Source organism: Prinia subflava, chromosome 2 (genome assembly GCF_021018805.1).
Source record: "Prinia subflava isolate CZ2003 ecotype Zambia chromosome 2, Cam_Psub_1.2, whole genome shotgun sequence".
Classification (NCBI taxonomy): domain Eukaryota; kingdom Metazoa; phylum Chordata; class Aves; order Passeriformes; family Cisticolidae; genus Prinia; species Prinia subflava.
The window spans coordinates 10,626,514-10,648,703 of record NC_086248.1 but is presented as its reverse complement, the minus strand read 5'-3'; the positions used below and the strand labels follow the sequence as shown (position 1 = coordinate 10,648,703).

General features: G+C 38.5%; 1 long non-coding RNA gene across 2 annotated transcripts in view; it reads right to left on the bottom strand.

Moving 5' to 3' along the window:
* Positions 1 to 22,190, bottom strand: part of LOC134565138 (uncharacterized) — a 77,221-nt gene that overhangs the window by 45,895 nt on the left and 9,136 nt on the right. The window lies entirely within an intron of this gene.

Here is a 22,190-nt window from a genome sequence, read left to right as displayed (position 1 = left end):
CATGGACAGTGACAGATTTTGAGTCAACAGTGATGGCAGTGTCAAGCTGAGGAAAGATACTGCCTCACCTCTCTAAAGACAGCATCTCTTGGTTACCACTGTATTTCCAACAGGCACTGTCATCTGCTAAGCAGCATTCTGCATTACTCTGCATTTCTAGAAACCTGCTTCTAGTCATTGCTGCAAATCTTCCACTGTTTTTTGTTCCTACAGACAGGATCTCAGCCAAAAGCTTGCTGAAAGCATGAAAAAGGTACTTTCATTACTCTGCTGAATTCTGGGGCAGGAGAGTGGGAGGCAAGAAAGTCCATCTCCCACCCCTGCATTCTCACACATCACGAAGGCCATGGAGCCAAGTTGCAAGGATGGTGTCAGTATGAGCCTTTCATTTCCAGTTAAAGATATCATATGTGTGTCTGTGCTACTGAGGACAGTCTGGTAGTCTGTAATGAGATATAAGCTTACAGGAGAACTAGACTAATTGCCCCAGCAAAGTTCTGAAAAAAAAAATCATGTGGTAGCGAGTATAAATAAAAGATCTAACAGTCTCTTTCAATTGACATTACTTGTATTGCACTTGAAATGTATACAGTGCTACATGAAGAAAAGCACATACCACCAGTGAGAGCAACTTCCAGATCTGTAAGAAGTGGGAAACACATTTTTTGCTCAAATGAGGTTTGGCTTAAACTAGTGGCACTTTGGGCAGCTGTTAAATTGTATTTTGAACTGGCATTTACAGACATCTTATCACATCCAGATTGAGGCAGAAATTGGACAAAGATGTGAATGGCCATTGTTCATCTGGAAGATATTCCTGTATTCTCAATAGAACTGTTGATATTTGAATTGGGGAAACACCTCTCTCTCTGTTATATTGTTTCACCCCTCCACCAGTGGAAGTTTTGTTTTCTTGTGGTGAGCCCCTCTTTTGGACTGCCTGTGCTCAGGCAGCAAGGGCTGGGGTGTGGGGGGACCCACTCTTTCTTTACCTGTCATCTTCTCCAGCAAAAGGCTTACAATCTCAGAAAGCCAGCATCACTTGCAGTGCAGCAGAAAAATAACCTACGAAACTTGGTTAAATGGTTGTGTGAGATATAGGTGTACACTTAAGTATACATATAAATTCCTCTTTACAAAAAAATGGCGAAGTGCAGCTGGGCAGAACAACCATCTTAGCCTTCCTTTACATTTCTTCGTGCAGAAGTCTTACCAGCAAGAGAACCCACTGCTCCACTGAGCCGTGATAGGACAGAAGCTTTGGGTTTCTGCCTGTGACTGATGGATTCTCAGGCTTGAAAACAGGCTTGCAGCTTCCCTGAGACCCAGTCAATACAACTGTGCCAATAAAAATGACTGGTGAAAGATATCTCCCCAGGGCATGGTGAGGGAGGAGCAAAGACTTGAAAAGAGCATTAAGGTACTCAGCTGAAAGGTACTTGATACTGTCAAATAATTGTTATATTCTTTATTCATTGATAAATAGCTATTTAGACAGTCCTTGGGAAAATGTGGACATTTGAAAAGAGGCCAATAATATTCTTTACAAGAAAAGCAATGACTATAAATTTGAACATGCTTTATATAGGTTACATCTGAAGAATGAAAATATATCTGTAGATTAAATGACAACATTTGTAGAGTATAAAAATAGGATATAGTCATAATCCCCCTTTGAGCAAAGCAGGCAAAAAAACAAAACAAAAAACCAGCTGCTTTGCAAAGTTTCTAGATGCAGAGTTCAATAAAACCTTGATGTATGTAGGATGTATAAGCAGAACTGAGCTTGGATGTATTAATCTCCAAAACCCTTTCTTTTGCAGCCAAAATATGCCTACATGGAGTAGATTAAAAATATTTATACAAGGCAAAATTCCAAGGCTAGCGAACATCCTGTTGCCAAAGACATTTTGTGGACAACAATATATCATTTTACCACATACAGTAGTTACTGCTTTCACAGTGAAAGAATATGATAACATAGATATATACACATGAAATTCAGAAATCATGTTTGTGCCCACAAGTTGACTGAAGTGTCTCATATGGCCATGCAGGAGACCAAATCCTCCAAATGACTGCAGATGCCTTCTTTCCAGGGTCTCCAGGAAAAAGTTGTATAAGTTAAAAAAAAAAAAAAAAGTTGTTTAGACATGATGGATGTCTTCGGTTGCTTGCTACAGACTTAGAGTGAGTTGCCCTGCTGCACCACGAATTTCCTAAGTGAGGCAAGGCAGTACTTTAAGACCTTCCCATCACCTTTAGAACATTACTGAACGTTACTGAGTCAGAGTTAAAGCTTCTTATGCCCTTCACTGGTGGGCCACAGAAACCGATTCAGAAAAACAAATCAAGGAGGGTAAGAGTGAGTCAGGCAAACATCCTCACTGTCCAGAGCCCCATATCTGAGAGCAGCCTTTGAATTATTTCTATGCCATAAGTGTGCCTGATCTCCTCCAACCTGCTCCTGCTTCACATTGCAACGAGTTCTGACATTTTATTTCTTACTCTTACATACCCCCAAGGTTTTTTTCTAGTCTGCCATGGGTTCATCTCATTTGGTAAAATCCTCTCTTGTAAAAAATGATGCACGGAGACCATCTCCTTCAAGTTCAGCTTCTTTGAGGGACATAATTTTACACATTTCTGCAGGATCTTCCTCAGGCTGAAGACTCTAAGCAAAATTTCATGGTTTTTTTGGTGGAATTATTTCCACTTCGGTGCCCATCTTTATCTTTCTTGTCTCTCTCTTACTAGGTTACTATAATCTCTTAGAGGGGATGAGGACACAATGATCAAACTGTACATAAACCAAAGGTTTAGATCACAAAATAATGTCCATTTTTGGTTTATTTTTTCTCTTTTTTTTCCCCTTTTTTTTCTTTTTCATTTTTCCCCCCCATTTCCTTTTATTTTTTCTTTTTTTCTCTTCCTTGTTCTTTTTTTCTCTTTTATATTCCCTTCCAGAAACACTTCTTCTGTTTTATATGCTATTTTGGTATAGGCCTTCTATGGGCTCAACCTCCCTCTGCTGGCTCCTATCTTCTTTTACCGTAGACAGAACTGAGGGAAACCGGGATCCTAAAGCATACATACCATAAGTACTCCATGTTATATTTCTAAACAGAGGAGGAATTTATACAGACTTCTATTTCCCAATTTGTTTTGCTGAAAAAACCCCAAAGAATACTATGAAAATTAGCCCGAGAGACACAGAAACAGTATAGTCATAGAACATGCCAAATATGATTACTTGCATTAATTAGCAATACTCAGACTTAGTCAATTTAATAAAGTGCGGTTATCTCCAGTTTTAGCAAAATTATCTTTTTGTTCTGCCAATTTTATAGAGAAAATAAAAGCAAGGTACATGGAAAATATTAATAATAGATAGAGATGTTAAACATGGTTCAAAATCAGGTATCTTAACATTCTGCTTAACAAAAAGAAGTCTGAAATAAAAATTAAACAAAAGACAATTAAAATTGTCTTTTCTGAATGATGCTGGGGAATTAAAAAAACCCAGCTTTTGTTGGGCATTAAATGAAACAGTTTTCATCCAGGCACAGTGACAGACCAAGTTATGACAAAGTTAACATAATTTTTGTTTTCACAGCACATTTTATAAAACAATTTTTTGGCCTTGGTTTGATGTTCACTTTGAATTTTTTGAAGAGGTTAGAGGTCTATGAAAAGAATGTAAGGAAATTCCACTTCTTGGATATTTTTTAATCTGAAAATGGAATATTTCTTTGATTAAAAGAAAAATTAAATAATGACTCTTTCATATTTACTCTTGAACACTTTGGTTAGATAAAATTGAATAATCATTCCAATCTTGAATTTTTGACTATTTGAAAAATGGCTCAAGAATTAATTTCAATACAAAGAAATGTTAACATTTTCATTTCAAAGTGTGCACTTTCTTCATATTGCTTAGAATTTTCAACACAAAATTGCAAAGAAATTTGTTGCCCAACCACTTGCACTTTGTCAAGATGTATTTATTTGTTTGTTTTTTGTTGTTTGTTTGTTTTAAAACTCTTGGGCAAGCAGTTGTAATTTGCTCTAATTATAATGCCCCATTGTACAATAATTAGTCCAATTTTTTTAACTCTACACACTCTGAACATGAACTTCATATTAAAGAAACCAGAGCTAAAAAACTGACTTTATAAAATAAATGAGTATCAGGGTTTACACTGTTTTGTCACAGAGAATAATAAACTAGCTAAATAAACAAATAAACTTTATTGGAATCAATATCCAAAATTATTTCATTTGCTCCATTGTACAAATCAGTGTCAATTTTTTTAGATGATTGCACATTCCAAACCCACTTAATTTACAGTGAAGAAAGGCTGGACTCTGTTTTTTATCTTTACCAAGCTTTCAAGCAGAAACAAATACCCAGGCCTCCCAAAACCTAAAACAGAAGCAATAAAGTACTAAAGAAAAGATGAGAACTTCTCCATTCCAAAACAAAGCTGCTATTGGCAGCCACATTCCAGGACATCATGTTTTGATTTTTCCATTTCATCTATTCTGTTTTTCAAACACTTTCAGTAAAGATCTTTAAAGAATTGTGGAAATGTTTTCTGTTAAAAAAAAAAAAAAGAAAAAAAAAAAGGGACATTTCAGCCAGAGAAGCCCTTTAGGATGGTTCAGAGCATTCTGAACCCAGTGCCACTGAGCATGGATTTACAGAAGTGATGTTCTGCAGTGTGCTTGAGGCATCAGGTATTTCCCTGCTCCCAGAATTTAGACATCCCCCACATAGGCAACACCTGATCCTGCAGACACTTGCACATGTTAGTTGGTAGTTCTAATGGACACAATAACTTTGACTGAAAGTTGTTCAAATGCATGAAATCAGAGGCATGGAAGTGTAACACAGAATTAAGCATAACCTCGCTTTTTATTTTCCATCCAACTCTTTTTTTTTCCTGAGCCACACATTGTAGCAAATACTTGTTTACTTCTGCAATTCCCAAGACTTTTTCTCCCATGTTATTGTATGTTGTTTGTTAATGATACTATTCTATGGTAATGATAAAAATATTTTGAATGCAGTATATATTAAGACTGTTGTTGATTGAAAATAACTTCAAGATATATATAAATTGCTTTAGTTTTGTTTTACCTCCTTTTGCACTCTATATTCTATTAGAAAAACATTTGGCCTGCCTTTTTTTTTTTTTTGAATAAAACAAGCCCATTCTTTTCCAATCTGGCAAATAAAACTTAATAAAATTATATTCTTTGATCTCTACCTAACAAAGAACTGTATATTGTTAAATGAAGTGGAACTGCAGCTACACAGTTTGCTGTGGACACATACTCCTGGAATCAATTATCTATAGATTTTAAAGGAGCACAGAATTTACAGACTCTTCAAATGGGAACTGATAGTGAACTGAAGGAAAAACACAGATGTTTCATAGTGGTGCAATGACAAGAAAGAGATCAATAAAACACTATGCAGGAAAATTTTAAAGGAAATAATATTTCCAGATTTATATATAATATTTCATTTGGCACTGCTGGAGGATATAATTTAATTATTTGCAGCGATAAATATGTGCATCTTTTAAAATGGTTTCTGTGAGAGTTACTCAATAGTACGGAAGTTTAATTGCAGTTTTAATACGTAAGTGTTAAGTAACTTTTATGTATCATATATTGCTAACAACGTGGTGATATAATGTCCACTCTCCTCACAGCAGGAAGAGTGCACTGCTAGAAAGTTTACCATAACCAGCAGGGATGATGGAAACTGCCAGTGTTACAGCTGCTGCCAGAGCCATGCCTGTGCTTTGCTGGACACTCAAAATGAACTACATAGCACGGTGAAGGAAATGCTGGTAAGTCTTCTAGCTCACCATCAGCATACGACTGCTCTGAGCAAAAGGTTTATAAATGAAGGTTCAGCTGTGTAACCATTTGATGCCAGATACATTTATATCCACATCCAGGAACTGTTATCTGAGCCTGGAAAATTGGACAGAGAATTGCACAGGATTCCTTTGCATTCAGTTGAGAAAGACAGGGTCTCAAAGGGAGATTCTGTCTTCCCAGTGATTCTAAAAACAGTGTAGAAGGTTGACTCAGATGCTGACACTAATGCTGTGGATACCTACAGCAGGCCAAACAAGTCTCACAGGTGCCTCTGTGGGTGATCCAAGCCAGCTGAACAGTTCAATTCAGCTCCAGATCAGCAGCACCAGTTATAGTTGCACGCTGGGGTTGGTATAGGTGTCAGGCAGAATGAGTTCACAGCTTACCACAAAGCCCTCCCAGGTGCATCCCTGGGATATATGAAGAAAGCATAAAACAAGTCCTAGAGTTTTGATAAACATAACATATGTGAATCACATACTTTGAGAAAACAAAACCCCAAATAATTGTAAAGATCTATTTATCTTTCAGCTTCACCTCTACTTTGTCATTGCAGATAAATTGTCTTTAGAATTTTGGCTTAAAGCAGTGTTGCTCTTTGGTAAGGCATACAGAGTGACAGATGGAGACAAAACAAGACATGAAATAAGCTGTGAAGGATTATACAACATGCAGGTACAAGGTAAAATCAGGAGCTGATATCAAGAAAGACCACCACTGGTCATAGAGTTTAGTGTGGAGAAAAGTCAAACAAATAAAAGATTTATCAAGGAAAAGAGAACAGGTATGGATTTAGGTCAATAAGTCAGGAGGATGTTTCCAGCTGTCTCACTTTGAATAGGGAAGTCAAGAGGTTTTTTGTCTACTTATCCTTTTCTTACGCTCTTTTTTGCTAACTATTAATCTTTACATTTTTAAATACAAAAGAATGAAGGTGAAGACCTCTCCTATCAACGGATTTGCTGTCCACAGTGCTCTGAATTAAAAATGTGGATTCTGTCTGATACCTGCTGTCCTACATTATGAGTCATACATTTTCTCTTTTCATGTTAATATTTCAGATTACTCTTGGTCACATTGTTAAATCTGGCAAAATTAAAAGAGTATCATGGGGCAGAACAAATAGAAAATACTAAGTACTTCATTCTAGGTGTGATTGCTTTCTTCCTACAATGCACATCTCTTGGAACTGGGAGGGTCTAGTTCCAGCTAGTCACCTTTTCCATATCACCCTGAAATCCAAGAAATAGGAGTCCTGCAGTCACGAATTATTTCATTTATAGATAATGGAACTGAAGTTCTGCCAAGTGCCCTGACCATGACACTATCATGCCATCCTAGGAAATAATCATATCCACTTCCTCACTGGAGTGTGGGCTGCTGCAAAAACTGGGTGTTACCATGAAGAATATGAAAAACCCAGCTCTGTCTGTGGTTGTCCACCAGTGAAGCAACTTCTGAGGGTCTAAGTGTAACTGGAATTAAGGACTTTTAATTCTTTCAACTGATACAGATGAATTAATGAATTCAGGTGCCTATAAGGCCAGGCAGCTCTAGGAGCTAGCTTGTTCTCTGGGTTTGAATAGATTTCAGGATTCCACCTGGGCACCACTTCTGAGGAAGTGGAAAGAGCAATTATCAGGAGAGGAAAAATCAGAACGATGTTAAAGCCATGGGTCCCGTTTACAGCCTAAGCATGTGCCAAGCACAGCTGCACTCAACATTTATCAGTGAAAAAGAGGCCTCCAGCTGTCTTGTTGACAGGTACTAACCTTGCATTGCTTTGCCACAATAATAGATTGTACTTCTGATCAAAGATAAAGTATTCTGTCATGCCCCTGTAGCCACACACCCTTTCTGCCCTGTATCATCAGCATTTACATACACAGTCAGTAATTCAGTGCTTGTGCAACTGTGCAAACAATAACACTAGATAGCACTGTTTCTTTTAAGATCTTCTGTACAGATCTCTGGCTGAAACATAATCCTGACCTAACCATGCCCTCCTCGTCTAGAAATGGGATGGCATTGAAAATATGATGGTACTATGAAAGCCTGTGGAGCTGAGAATGGGGACATTTAAGCTGAAGTGTTTGATCTTTGCACTCAGAGTTAAGCATCATTTAGACAGCCAAGTGGCTTAATTTTCACAAGGGCAGACTGACTGCAAATGTGCTGGGTAATTAACATCCCAACAGTCCATTTAAGTAACTTAATAATGTTATCCCTGATTTACTGAGTAGGCCTCTGGCTCACAAATCAGAGGCCAGGAGATCCCAGAGCAGTAACTCCCCCTCCAGCGCTTCTCTTCATTAAGCAACGAGTCAAGTTTAAACCTCAACAGATATTTTGTGGATAGAAAGAGTAACCTCCCGCAGCAGGTGGGGTCAAAACACAGGCACACCCTCACCAGGGACTTCCTAAGTGATATCAGATCTGCCCACACCTTCATTCCCTCAGCAACTTCCCAGGTTTTGACTGTCTCACTGAGAGAGTAAAATCCAGCCTCAACCCAGTAGTGGCAGTAACATGAACTCCCTACAGGGACAAAATTTTTGATCACACACTCAGAAAGATCTATGTGAACAATCTCCCTTTTAATGTTATTTCTGTATAAATTATGCACTACTCCTTTCCAGCCAACATTTTTTTTATCAGCAGAAGTTATTTGGTAAGGTTTTTGTTTTCATACTGAGTTTTGATTAAGGAGAAGGAAAAAAAGAGCTTCATTTCATTTTCACAGTATCTCTCAGCAGAGCAAGCACTCCTGTTTCTACTGTGGGATTTTGTTTTTCTCTACAGTATGTCCTGACAAATAGCCGTCTCTGATTACTGTGCTTGCACAAGATTTCATTATGGTTTTGATAACATGCCACAATCTTAAAGTTTCTGTTTGATATAAAGAGCCTGTCCCTGAACAGTAATCATGAGAGAGCGGGGAATATTGAGTGTTAGAGTTTCCATATTTTATGAGCTGCCAAAATAAATGATTTAGGGCAGAGAAGCCTATATTAGTAGCAGATCTCCAGCTTCACTAAGGCAAGATACAGTGCTGACGAGTGGGCCAGTTTGTGGGAACTTATTTTTAGTTCCATTGTTATGACTTCAGCCTTCAGAGCCCAGATTCCCAGGTGGTATGAGTTGATCTGGTTGCATTGTCTTCTGTGCAACTGTGAATTCTACCCTCATTTATGATTCTCCCTATAGCCTGTTTCTGTCTTAGCATCTGGTGCTGATGAGACAAGTTTCTTCCGGACATATCCAAAATTTTCATTTTACCACTGCCCAATATGAGCAGTGTTTTGATTATTTGCAGTGCTTCTTGGGGTCTTTTTGTTCCCTGCTATACTAATTCTATATCTGACTGTAGAAGTGGTATCAGTCAAAGGGGAGTCAAGTTAGTTTTAAACTTTGGCTGGCTGCAAAAGAGGAGTAATACACCAGAGATCAAAGGGAAATATTTTCCAAGGATCTCATCCAAGGAACTCCTCTTGGATCAAAATATTCCAAGGGCCACACAGACTGAAAAAAGTCTCTACAGAGGCTAGAACTGCCCATTTTCAGAATCTCTGTGTTAACAACTTTCAATTCTCTGTTTGAGCAAACTTCTCTGGTGGTTCCTGTTTCACTGTGTTGTTTATTATCTGTCTACTTGGGAAATCATATGTAGGTAGTGTTTCCCACCATGTTAAATTTATCTTACATGTATCTTAAAAAGTAATGCTGAACTGCTCCCAAGGCTGTGGGAAATTTCTGGGAAGTTACTGATTTAGGGTAAATATCCTGGTGACATTTGTCCAGTCAGTGGAGTTTCACTAGTAGTGAGTTGAAATGATATTGCCTCAGCAGACTCATATGTTTGGGGTTTTCTTTCCCTTAACAGAGAATTTCAATGCATCTATAATCACAGAAAAGTAGAAGAGTGAAAGAAGAACAGTGTAGTTTGTAGTCATGCCCAAATTCTGAATAAAATGGGATTGAGCCAGTATATTGGACCTAAATTCCAGATTGTGACCAGGTTTGTACTCTGCTACCTTCTCTCACAAAACAGAGTGCCCGAAGGACTTAAATTTGCTGAAATCATTTCAATTACTCATGATGATTCCCATTCTTTGCATATTAAACTGATGAGTAAAGATCTTGTCAGAAAGGGAGAAATATTTAGATGGTTCATTGTCATTGCTGTAAAGGATGTAAGATAAAGCAATCAAGTGAAATCTATTGTCTGCTATGTATTGTCTTAAGGAATAAGGGTTTAACAAGTCACATTATCTCAGTGATCCACTTCACACACCTGTGTCTTCCTGTTACTTTCAAATTACATTTTTAAAAGATTTGTGCCTGTATTAGAAGAGTATACTGAGGTCATTTTTACATGGCTTCATATTTTGAGAAGAATTTTTTTCTGAACATTCATTTGACCTTCCTAATTGAAGGGGAGGGGAGGAAAAATAGTGAATCAGAGGATCAAGGAAATACAGGAACCTCTCTGGAGGTCATCTAGTACAATATCTTGATTAAAGCAGGACTACAACAACAGTAGATCTAACCAGCTGAGGCCAAGACCACCTGATTCTTGAAACCCTCTGAGGACAGACCTTCCACCCAGATGCAGGTTCCAGTGTTACACTGCTATCCTATTGAAGAAGTCCTGATGTTCAAGGTGAACCTCCCAAGCTGCAGCACTTTGCTCTCGCCCTTTGTTAAATCATCTCCTACTCCTGAGAGTAGTTTGGTCCCACTGCCTTTACAGCTGTCCTTCAAACAGTTGTAATCTGCTGTTAACATCACCCCTTTGCCTCCAATCACTGTTGAAAGGCAGGGCAATTTCATCTGGCCTTCCTCTGGCCACATTCCTCCTAATGTGATCCATTATGCAGTTTCCTGTCCTTATAATTAGAGCACCCTTGTTTCCATTAGTCTGGTATTCTCTAAATGCCAAATGTCCTTTTCAAAAAGGCTGTTGATCAGACAGTTTACTCACTGACTTGTGCCTGCCCCAGGTATAAACCTTTGCATTTATTCTGGTTGAATTTTGTGAGACTTCTCTTAAATTATCTTCAAGTTTCTCAGAGTCTCTTTTACCCAAACTCCAGTTGTAGAAGGTGTCAAGCTCTGCCTTTTCTGCTTAATTAAGTACTGTCTACACATTTGATGAGGGTGGCTTCTGCCTCGTTATCCAGGTCATGGCAAAAGGTGATGAAGAGCACCAGTCCTGCTATCAGCTCCCAGGCTGCTCTGCTTGTTGCTGGCTGCCAAATTGATACTGAGACACTAATTAGAATGAGGTGCCTTGGCCAGTATTCAACTCCTCTTGAAGACAGTTTGTCTAGCCGGTATTTCCTCAGCCTACACTGTGTGGGATGGTGTCAACAGTTTTACAGAAGTCAGAGTGTATTACATGTTATCTGCACAGACACTGATTTCTTCATCAAAAGCACTTGAGTTGGTGGTGTGTGATCTGCTGATGTTGACTGCTTATGATTACCTTCCTGTCATTCAAGCTGATGAAGCAATAATGCTAATGTAGTGGTGGTGGTGGAAAGGATGGAAAGCTCCTCTGACGGAACAGGTTTCAATCAAATAATACACCAAAATATTTTACCACTTAGTGCAAATGGCCATGCATTAAACCAGTGCAGGTTTTGGTGGCACCAAAAAATTGGTCTCCTGAGACTCTTCTTCCCCTTAGCAGAGCTTCATTGCTGCTGGAGGTTTTGTGTGCCTTGACTTGGAAAGCACATAAGTATGCAAGGATTTAAGAACATTCATAACTAGAAAAATATAGTTTTAGCAAATATAGTTTGTTCTTGGCACCAAATTAAGCTGTTTCTTACAACACCTGGTCTTTCCTGTATCATGCTCTTTTTTTCCTATTCTGTTTGTCATGTTCCTTGAGAAACTATTTTAAATATCATTGTTACTAAGTATCACTCCTGGACACAAGTCAGAATGAATAGCTCATTTCACTTCTCCCACAGTTGTTGTTTTAGGGTTTCCATAAACTCAGCTAGACATCAATGTATCAGTTACACTTGGGCCATATGTTCAAGACTTTCTTTAAAGCATTAGGAATAGCATCTCATATTTTATGCTGCTCAGTATATAATAATGTAAAAAATAAATATGAAAGACAAAATTAAAAGGATTTTGGGTTTGGTCAGACTGAAACCTTTCAATTGACCCCAAATTAATTTCATCTAGCCATTTCCCTTCAGAGAATTTTGAAATTTTCTAGTGGGGAAAAAAGCCAAGTTTTTAAATCCTTTGTGAAAAAGATTTTCATTCCCTGCAGAGCTGTAAAACTCAAGTAACAAACATGTACATGTTTTATCCCCTCCTAAATCACATGTCAGCTTCCTGCAGGCGAATGCCAGCAGTTCCTGACAAAGGTATAAGGTATAAAACTATTCTGCTAGGAGCTGAGCTTCAGAGACTTCCTGGCTAACATGGGGATTGTAAAAAATCCAAAATAGATTGAGAAGGAAGGCTGCATTCATGTGAAACATGGAAGCTCTGCTCCAAGATCAGAGGTGATTTTTAAAGGGTCAGGATCGTTTGGATTGTTAGAATGGCCTTAGGCTTTTCTTTGGAGAGATACAGCTTGAAGAAGAGAGTGTTAAGGTAATAAAAATTACTCCAGTTACAGGATTCTTCAGCTGGAGCTTTCTGAAAACTTTGAGAAGAAATATGTGTCCTCCCTGGAGCTCACACAAGAACTATGAGTGGATAATGGATAAAGTGAGAAATGATTATTTTTCAGGAAAACAATCCAAGCCGTTTCGGAGAAGAAACTGAAACCATAATGATAATAAATAACTAAATAATATTTGGTTATCTGTGCCAAGCTGTGTGACTATGTCCCTAGTTGAGATGAGTGTAAGTCAGAAGATGTGCAGAATGAGAAAGATTTACTTTAAAATTAGTCCTTAAAATAGACAGAGATACTCTTAAAGTAAGTAAATAAAGGTTATATTCAGTGTTGCACTCATGTCACAGTAGATGCAAATAACAGACAAACACTACCTTATCTGGTGTATCTTCTGGCCTGTGCTGGATTTTTCTGTGCAGACTAGCCTCTTATTATTTTGAGTTTTAGGAAGTTAAAAATTCCAAAGGAGTGTACACAGTGATGAATATTATTTTGGAGACTAATCTATAAATAGTCTATGAAATATTTTTGTCAGTGAGGGAGCCTTTCCAATCTTAATCCTAAGGAATTTTTTAACTTAAAATATAACATCTACAGTAAACATAAACTGATTTTTAAAAAATACTTTTAAATCCTCTGTAACGCCTTTTTTTTTTAGCCTGTAGACCTGGATTTACATTTATTTCACCTGGTGTATACAAACATGCAGCCTTGGTACCAAAGGTCAGATAAGTTACCTCCATTGGCTGCAGAACAGGGTCACCCATGGGTGAAATGACTGAGCTTCCAGAAATCCACATCCTGGCTCACCTCACTGCAGCTTCACCAGTGACTTAGCCCAGTTCTGTGAGAAATTAATGGAAGCCACTGAAACCAAAGGAAGAAATTAAATGCTTGTGTATAGTCCTGCTTAACTTATGGACTTTAAAATTGTTTTGATTTAATATAACTTGCCTTCTATCCATATCTTATTTTTCCTTGTATGTAATAACAATATTTTATAATTAATGTTTAATAGCGATTACATAGTGTTATTTTTTAATGTACACTTCTATACACATTTTTTTCCTCTGGATGGATATTCCTTTTCTTCACCTAGATTCTTGAAAAATCTTGCAGACTTCTTTGTGTCCCCAGCACAGGACACTGATTAAGCTCCAGCCCTTGATGGTTTGCTGCTTCTTGGCAGTGCAACCCTGATACTAACATCCATTTGTTTAAAATCAGTTCCATATAGCAGAGGACACAGTTATTGGTAATTTCTGGAGTTGCATTAATGAAACAATATTTTCCAGAACTGCTGAATTTTTTTGAGCAGCAAAACTTTATAGAATCAGAGTTGCAGAAGGATGGTTCTCACACTATGAAATAAGCAGCAATGTTTAAAAGTTTGATAGTAATAAACTGGCAGATACAATTAATTGTTGATAAATGAACCATCATAAACCTACAGAAAGCAGTGTTGATTACACCTATGAGATCAAATAATATCTACTCCTCTCAGACTTGCAATGTGAGTTTAGATCTTTCTCTTACAGCCAGTAACTTGTCACTTGGTAATTTTCAAATAAAAACAAGATTACACAGAATCTAGTTTGAATAGGAGCTACGGCTTGTAAGTGGTCATAGCCATCAAGATGATCAGGCTGTTTAGGAAAATGTTCAGAAGTCAGCAAATGTAAGGTCTGAACATGAAGATCTTTGTGGCCAATTAAAATACACATCTGTCACATTTAATTCCAACATAACCAAGGAAAAAGATTGTTATCTTCCCAACTGAGGTGTTTTTAACATATTTTGGACACACAGAGTATTTCCAACTCATTTCAGACTCATATCTAATCTACATCATGTTTCCTAGGTTTCTGTCAGAATTGTTGAATTCTTGGTTAATTATCAACGTTTGTATGATTTTCTTCCCTGCATTATGACTTTTTTATCTTTCAGTTTTCTTGTCTTTTATTCTATCAGGTCTCTTAACATCCTCTGTTGTTAAAAAAAATGCCAGTCTTCCCAAATAAACCCTGGAGTGCATACCCATTTTAACAGCGTGCGAAAACCCTCTGACATTTAAGTGCTTTACTTGCTCTCATCTGGACATGTGCTTAACAATGGTGCTGAACTGGGGTTTTAGTGCTAATCTCTAGACAAATCCTTCTTCTTGGAGCCTGCTGTGCTGGAAAAAGACATTTCTGCCACCAAGTGCGCCTCATCTCTCCTTCCTTGGCTCTGGCCAGAGGTTCCCCTCTCTGCAGCCTTGCTGACAGGGCTGGTGCTCCTGTCCTAACATTGGGAAGTGCCTGCAGGAACAGTTCAGCCCAACACCAAATTCTGCTGACGCTGATGGTGGCAAACACCTCCACCAGAGCCACTGCCTGGACAGGGGCTGCCTACCACATCCCAGCTCCCTTTCCTCAGGAACCAGCATAGAGGTGAAACAGGGGAAAAGCCCAAACGCTTCCAGAGCTCAGTATAAAAGTGATTTAAGGTACAGCATGTGGTGTGCCAGGAAACACTTCATTATGATTGTAGGTGTTACCCAAAGAGCGCTAGTGTGTTTAGCATTTTAGATTTTCTACCCTGTAACACATGACATGAGGCTTACGCTGCACATGTTAAAGTCAGAAAAGGTGTTATGAGTAGGAAAACAGGGAAGGAATTAAAGAACAAAAAGATTGCTCAGTGTGTTTGAGTTCATAAATACCTTCTCCAAAGCAATATCTTTCTAGAAGATGAATCAGAAAAATATGAATTGCTTCTCTATAAGCCAACAGAGCAAAAGTGATTCATTCAGCATAACTGAAACATTAGACATTTTTAGGATGGTCAGCAAACATCCTGCTCCTATATACTCAGTATCACACATCCATTGGCAGAACCAAAATGGAAAAGTAAGGTTTGTTTATTTTGGGGACAACTCATTGTACTTTTTCCAACAGTTCTTCCTACTGTAAGTGAACCTGCATTTATTTAGGGCCAGGCATATCACTGTAAATTATCTCCCACAATGCAGGAGATGGAACAAATTTATATGGAAAGCTTTTATTTTTAAAACAACAACAAATGGCCACAATAAACAACAAAAATCTCATTATAAAATGGAATGATGAATAAGTTGCACACATATAGGATCTCCTTCCAAAAAAGGAAGGTCAAATAGTTAAAAGAACTTTGAAACTTTGACTGTGATCTATGTGATTGCTCAATATTTCTCTCATCAGTTGTTATAAACATATATATAAGGATGAAAAGCTCATTTAAGGCAGGAAGGATAGGCTGCTGGAAATGGTGCAGCCTTTGAATTTAGGAGTAGTGCTGTCTAAATAACTAATCTTTCCACTCTCTGTCTAAACTTTGGAAAAAAATGCTTCAGGTCAACCTAAAATGACTTTTTTATTAGTTTTGCCAGAACAAAAATGAAAGAAAAGGTATTTCAATTCTGACCAAATTAAACACACTGCTTGATTTAAAATACTTCATTTAGCTTTTAGGTTTGGTTTTTTTTCTTAATTTCAATTTTATAGTAGATTCAAGTAGGCTTACTCTCAAAGCATGGCAAAGTGAAAAATCTGAGCATTCTTCTTGTTTTTCTAAAATTGGGTGAAAAAATTCTTATTTCTACCTCTGACTTTATTTTCTATTTATATAACATTTTAGCCTTATATCACAACTCCTCTTCATCAGGAAAGTCTTTTAGAAATTTTTGATGTGCTAGGAACATGGCAAAAATTAAATCTAATGACCAAGGTAGATAGTCCAACATTTTCAAAAGACAAGGAATTAGGCAGATATGTGTAATAAGTAATTAATAACCATACCCAACGATATCTTTCAATTAAGAAGATTTTTTTAAAGCAACATTACTGTTGATTTGAAATGTGAATTTTCCAAATTGACCAGTCTTTGGATGTCTGGAATGTACTGCAGCCACAATGAATAGAACACATTTATAACTGCAGAGGATGAAGTCGCCTTTCTTTTTTAGAGCTACCTCTGTTAAGTAAGTTCCTTACATACATTGGATGTCACCTCTACGTTTCTGCCATTTTCATGAAGAAAAGAGTTAGCAAAAACAATAAATGTGTCTGGGAAACAGGCAGAGCTGCCCTGCCAACATGGTACTAATTTGTTTCCAATCCAGTGGCAAATTATTATCTTCAAAAAAAAAAAAAAAAAAAAAAAAGGGAGAATGGAGATGGGGAACATTTCTCTCAGACAGAGAACAGAGAGAAAAAAAAATATTTTGCAGAAGGTGAACTTAGAGGTCCTGTCACAAATTCTGAACAAATTACAGGGAAGCAGAACCAGCTGGTGGAGGAATACTGCTGCAGCAAGCACAGCTCCTGGCCTGGCTGACCAGCACGCTGCAGTTCCCAGCTTTACTGTTGCAAAATACCTTGGCAAAGTAATAGGCAGAATGTGTTGCATTTATTCAAGAAAAACAAGAGATGATCCAAGTTATTTTATGAGGGAATCTGAAGTGGACCCTGGGGTTTCTACGCCAGGTCACTTTGTGTGCTCAGAAAAGCTCAGCACAGAAGGTTGCTAAAGGGAAGTTTATGAGGGAGTGTGGAAGGAAGAGTGGTCTGTAAGAAAGGGGGGCTATGACACAAACCTCATGGATACAGGAGGAGCAGTGGTTTGGGATTAGAGCTCACAGCTCTAGTCTGCTACAACACCAAAACCCAGTGATTCCAGGTGTGGCGAAGCATGGGTGATGTTATCTTCTTATTTTATCTTAGTTTTGGTTTTATGTGGAGACCCAGGGGCTTACCACCAAGGTAGCTGTGCCTCAACCCTCCAGGGACTGAAGCAAACAGGGAGAGACACCCTTTCAGATTATGGCAAGGAAAGTCCCCTTGCATGGACCTTTGCAGCCACATATCTTCTAAATTCTGCTACATTATTGGTTAGTCAGTCGGTGCCACCTTTATTCAACCCCACCCATTCACCATATATGTACCCTCTCTTAAGTCCCATTGGCTCAGTTTTGCTCCAGTGTTCCACCTCCATTATCCTATTAGTCCCCTCGGTTCCTAGCCACCCCTTTTCCTTATCCCTATTGGACTTTAACCATCAGATCTGCCCCTTTTGTCTCGTTTATAACCCTGTGCCCTTGGCCCCACCCTTTTCTCTTCCCTGGATTTTATTAGAGGTTGTTTGTGTCCCTGATGTCCCTGGACCGCTTCGCTCTCCTGCCGGTGTTCCTGAATGAACAGTCTTTGGATATCCAAACGAGAACCCGTTCCTTCACAGTATTGTCAGTGCCATCACAGTCGTGCCCTGACAATCCCATGAACCCGGGCTCAGAGAGGCGAAGTCGCTCTTTAGGACCCCGTGGCCGCCCACATGTTGTAGTAGGTTTAATTCACTGTTTCAAATTACCCATAAGAAGCAGCCTGGCCACCATCTCCTTCTGAGGGAGGGAGACCTTTTCCAGAGGGCTTTCCCAAGGGAGGTAACCCTGCAGCTGCAGCTCTGGGGGGAAAACTCACTATGCTATGAAAGTGGCAAGGAGCTGCATGTATCCATGACTTACTCACTCTGTTCTCTGTGGCCAACTTCTGAGCCTTTAAACATTTTCTTTGGCCATTAGATGTTGCCTATGTAATTTTTGGAAGGATGAGTTAGCATTTGTTCATAATAACATCAGCATGACTGATCCCTAGCTTGGATGGAGCTCAGATTCTACCAAAACCTGTTTCTTAAGGAGTGATTTTTACTTTATATAGAACACAAAATGTAAATGAAGTGAAAGAAGGCAAGTGAGAGTGAAGGGGAAAGGTTGCAGCAGTGGAAGGATCTTTGCTGTAGCAGACTATTTAATATCTGAAATCTAGAACCACATGAATAACTGCCTTTTTCAAGCTTAAATATTGAGTAATTAAGGCTTCTTGAGACCTTCAGGTTTAAGAGAGATGGTTTTCTAGGAAAAATGAAGTAGCTCTACCAGAAACTGCTGTCTCACTGCAGAACTTGTTTGGCAAGATGTTATGTCCTGTTATCTGCAGGAAACCAGATTCAATTCCCAAAATAATCCCTCATGTTCCTCAAATGTATGTGTCCACATACTACAGCTCAATTTACAATTAATGGGTAGTTAGCAATTTTTTCATAGTGTATCAATAAAAGGTTAATCAGTCCTTGTAGCAAGGGATTCTATAACAGCTTCTATTGATGGACTGTCTCTACCATGGCCTGTAAATCTTTTGTTTAAGGAGTCTTAGTATAAAGTGTTGCAATGACAATAATAATCTAAATGTGCAACCAATTCTGCCTCCACTGCTGCCAGCAATGCTGATAATGAGCTAACAGAAGCACAGCTATTATTGCAATGAAGCCTGCAGGGAGAAAAACCCTAAAGGCTTTTATTAGCAACACCAAGACATGCTGCTGTTTCATTCCAAACCAAAATGAATCACCTTTTCTATTTCTGGATTGGAACAGCCATTGCCTCCATTGCAATATGTTGCACAGTATGGCACAAAAGTGATGCCCTTACTATGACTGAACTCCAAGTATTCCTGGAGTTTTATCCAGGCAGTTTACATATCCTGTTTTATTTTCACAAAAAGGAATATGTAAACTTGAGGACTTCAAATAAGACAGCTTGGCATAACTTTTTAAATATGTGCAATGCTTTGGAAAATTTCTGTATTCACAGCACTGGAAAATAAAATCCAGTGTGCCAGGTAAAACAATGGTGCCATGACAGCACCACTGACAACCTCGCCTCTACTTTGGAGTAGCTATTTCTTAAGAAAGGGAGATTCTTATTCAGTGTTTGACCTATATGTTGAGGCAGCAATAAAGAAACTCAAGTAGGAGGATAAGATTGAGAAGTCTTGAATTTTCTTTTTGGAATATATTACTGATGTAAAATATCTGATTGGATCCTTTACTCATTTCATAAATACTGTAAATGACACAGAGGTAATTCAAGTCTCTGCTATAAGTTTAGATTCAGAATGAAGATATAAGTTAAACACTGTTTAAATTGTGTCTTGTGCATGCCCTTTGAAGAAATCAGAAGCCATATTTAGCGCAGTACCTCATGGTCACAGTTCACCTTGGCTCACATGGAAGCTATTAATTACCCAACACCTCTGAAAACCAGGTCTGAATTGTCTCCATCTGGGACCCAACAGATGAATAAATACATACAGTACCAAATGAGAAGTGACCATGAAAACCTTGGCTTCTCAGAGAGAAAATCACAGTAGTTTATCCCCATGCTTCAGCTGCACACCTTAAAAACAAACTACAGAAATCTTAAAAACAAGATTCTGGTGGGCAGAGACCTTGCTGCTGGCTTTTTCAGTGCTATTGAAATAGAGCCAACAGAGCAGCACAAGGAATCTTCAAGAAGCCAAAGTGTTATTAATTACTATTATATTTACGTGCTAATGCTGGTAATCTTAAGTAACTGTTTGTGAGAATGTTTCAGCCTGGCTGAATCCAGAAGTATTGTGTAGATGCAGTAACTGTCAAGAATATGAGCTGTGGAACAACAAAAGCCACCTGCATTGCTCATGAAGGTCTGGAACCAAAGTACCGGAAAGACGGGGTTACATGCCAAGAAAAGAAAAATCCATTCTGTATGTTCTACATATGGACCAAGGCATGAGGCCCATAAAGATGAAAAGCTGCCGCTAATTTTAGTGGGATGTTTCTATGACTAATGGGCCGTGTCAGTTATAAGTCCTCTGGACACACCACAGTGCCTGCTTGGCACTGAAGGAGAGTTGTTTGATTCCCAGATGGATACCCTGGAAAACTGGCATTCCCATGGACCGTCGTGTACCTTTAAAATGATGCTGTAGCAATGGTGATGAAAATAAAACACAGTCAGATCCTGTGCTTTCATGGCTGGAGGCAGCAATCAGCAGATCGTCACATTGCCAGAGCTGACTTCATTTGCTCTTTGGCAAATCTGTGCAGCAAATCTGAAACCCAGGTATTATTATTTTCAGTCAAAATTCCAGCAACTGACATCTCTTGCTACTTTTCAAGTAGCCCCTAGTGACTCGCCAACACTAAAGGACTTTGCCATATTTGCAGGAGCACAGCCACTAAAAATAGTCAAGCATGTGCCTACAAGATGGCTTGGTCTGTGCAGGGTTATAAAACACACACTGGACATGTGATTTGCTTTGCTGTCGTATTTTCTGAGTTGTGAGCAGCAAGCTGCCAAAATAGAATTCATTTAGTGATTTCTTCAGAGCTGTAAGCTTAAAACTGGTTTTTCTGTTCTTAATTTATGTCATGGAGTCTCAACAGCAATTTAATTTGAAGCCTCAGAGTGGGGGAAAGCCAGCTACTGATGTCTGCAGGCTGGTTGAATGTGTGCTGGCAGACGGCTGGAGTCAGAAGCTGTGTTGGTAACTGCTTCAAAGAAATGGCTGCTCGATCCTCAGACAGTCTGAGTATTTTGCTTCAGCAGGTGACATAAGAACTGGAGCAGAAGTCTAGGTATGCAGATGCTATACCTGAGAATTATGTGGCAACTTGATATGAACAAACAACAAAATACTTCTGCAGTGATTGAAAAAGCCACAAAAACATTTTCACCTTCAGAGAAATAGTTCATGTCTTTCCAGGTTTATGCTTGAAAATGTGGAAAGTGGCTCAAACACTTTTAAATTTAGAAAATATGCAGCAAAAGTTCAGTTTGAAAGAAGGTGACTGTTAAGAAATTATTTATTTTTTTTCCTTCCTTCCTTCCTTTATAATATGTGGTGGTGTTTTTTACCAAACCATGAGCAGAAGGAGAAAATACCACTGTCACAGATGTACTCACAGACTTCGGAAAACTGAGATGTCTCTCTAAAGAGCATTAAACCTTGCAATCATCTGACTGTTCTCAACTCTTAATCCACTGAAACAGAAACAATTTGTACTCCTATGTATGGAGTTTGGAAATGGTTGCTTCCAAATCCACAAAATCTATTGATGAGAGAGCAATGTGATAATGTGGTCTCTGTGATTTCAGGCATTAATGCACCCTTTCTTACATATAATAAATTAGCAAGGCACATCAGAGTTTATTTTTAATGTTGTTTGTAATTTTTATCATACAAATCCATTTTGACAGGAGCTTTCCACAAAAAAACACTGCCACTTGAGAATTTCAACTCAAATATCAATGTGGGAATCCTAGGAACAACAACAACAACAAAAAAAGGAGAAATGAAACCTCAAAAAAAATAAAGAAACCCAAATCCTAAATGCTAAATAGAATTAATATATTAGGACTGTATTTTTCTGCTACTTGCAAGAGTTCCTGGTGAAGCCCCAGTCCCTGCTCCACAGCAGCTCTGGCAGTGCCACCTGGTGCTGGCTGCACCACGGTCACCACCACTGGGGCAGGACTTGCCCTCAGGAGCAGCACTAGCGTCAGCTGAGGCAAATGCCTGGGTTACTCTGGAAGTCAAGAAACATTACCAATAAAAGATAGCTGATGAACTAAGCTACATTTTTGAGCATCTAAAGGTTTCCTTGTCATGATTATGTGTGCATCAGTTTACTTTTTCTCTGTATTTCATTCCAGTTCTTCCACTTCGTGAAACTTCCCAACAGGCCAGACATTCCTCAAAATGCCTCTTCCACATCAAAATAATAACCCTTGTTCTTTCTGCAA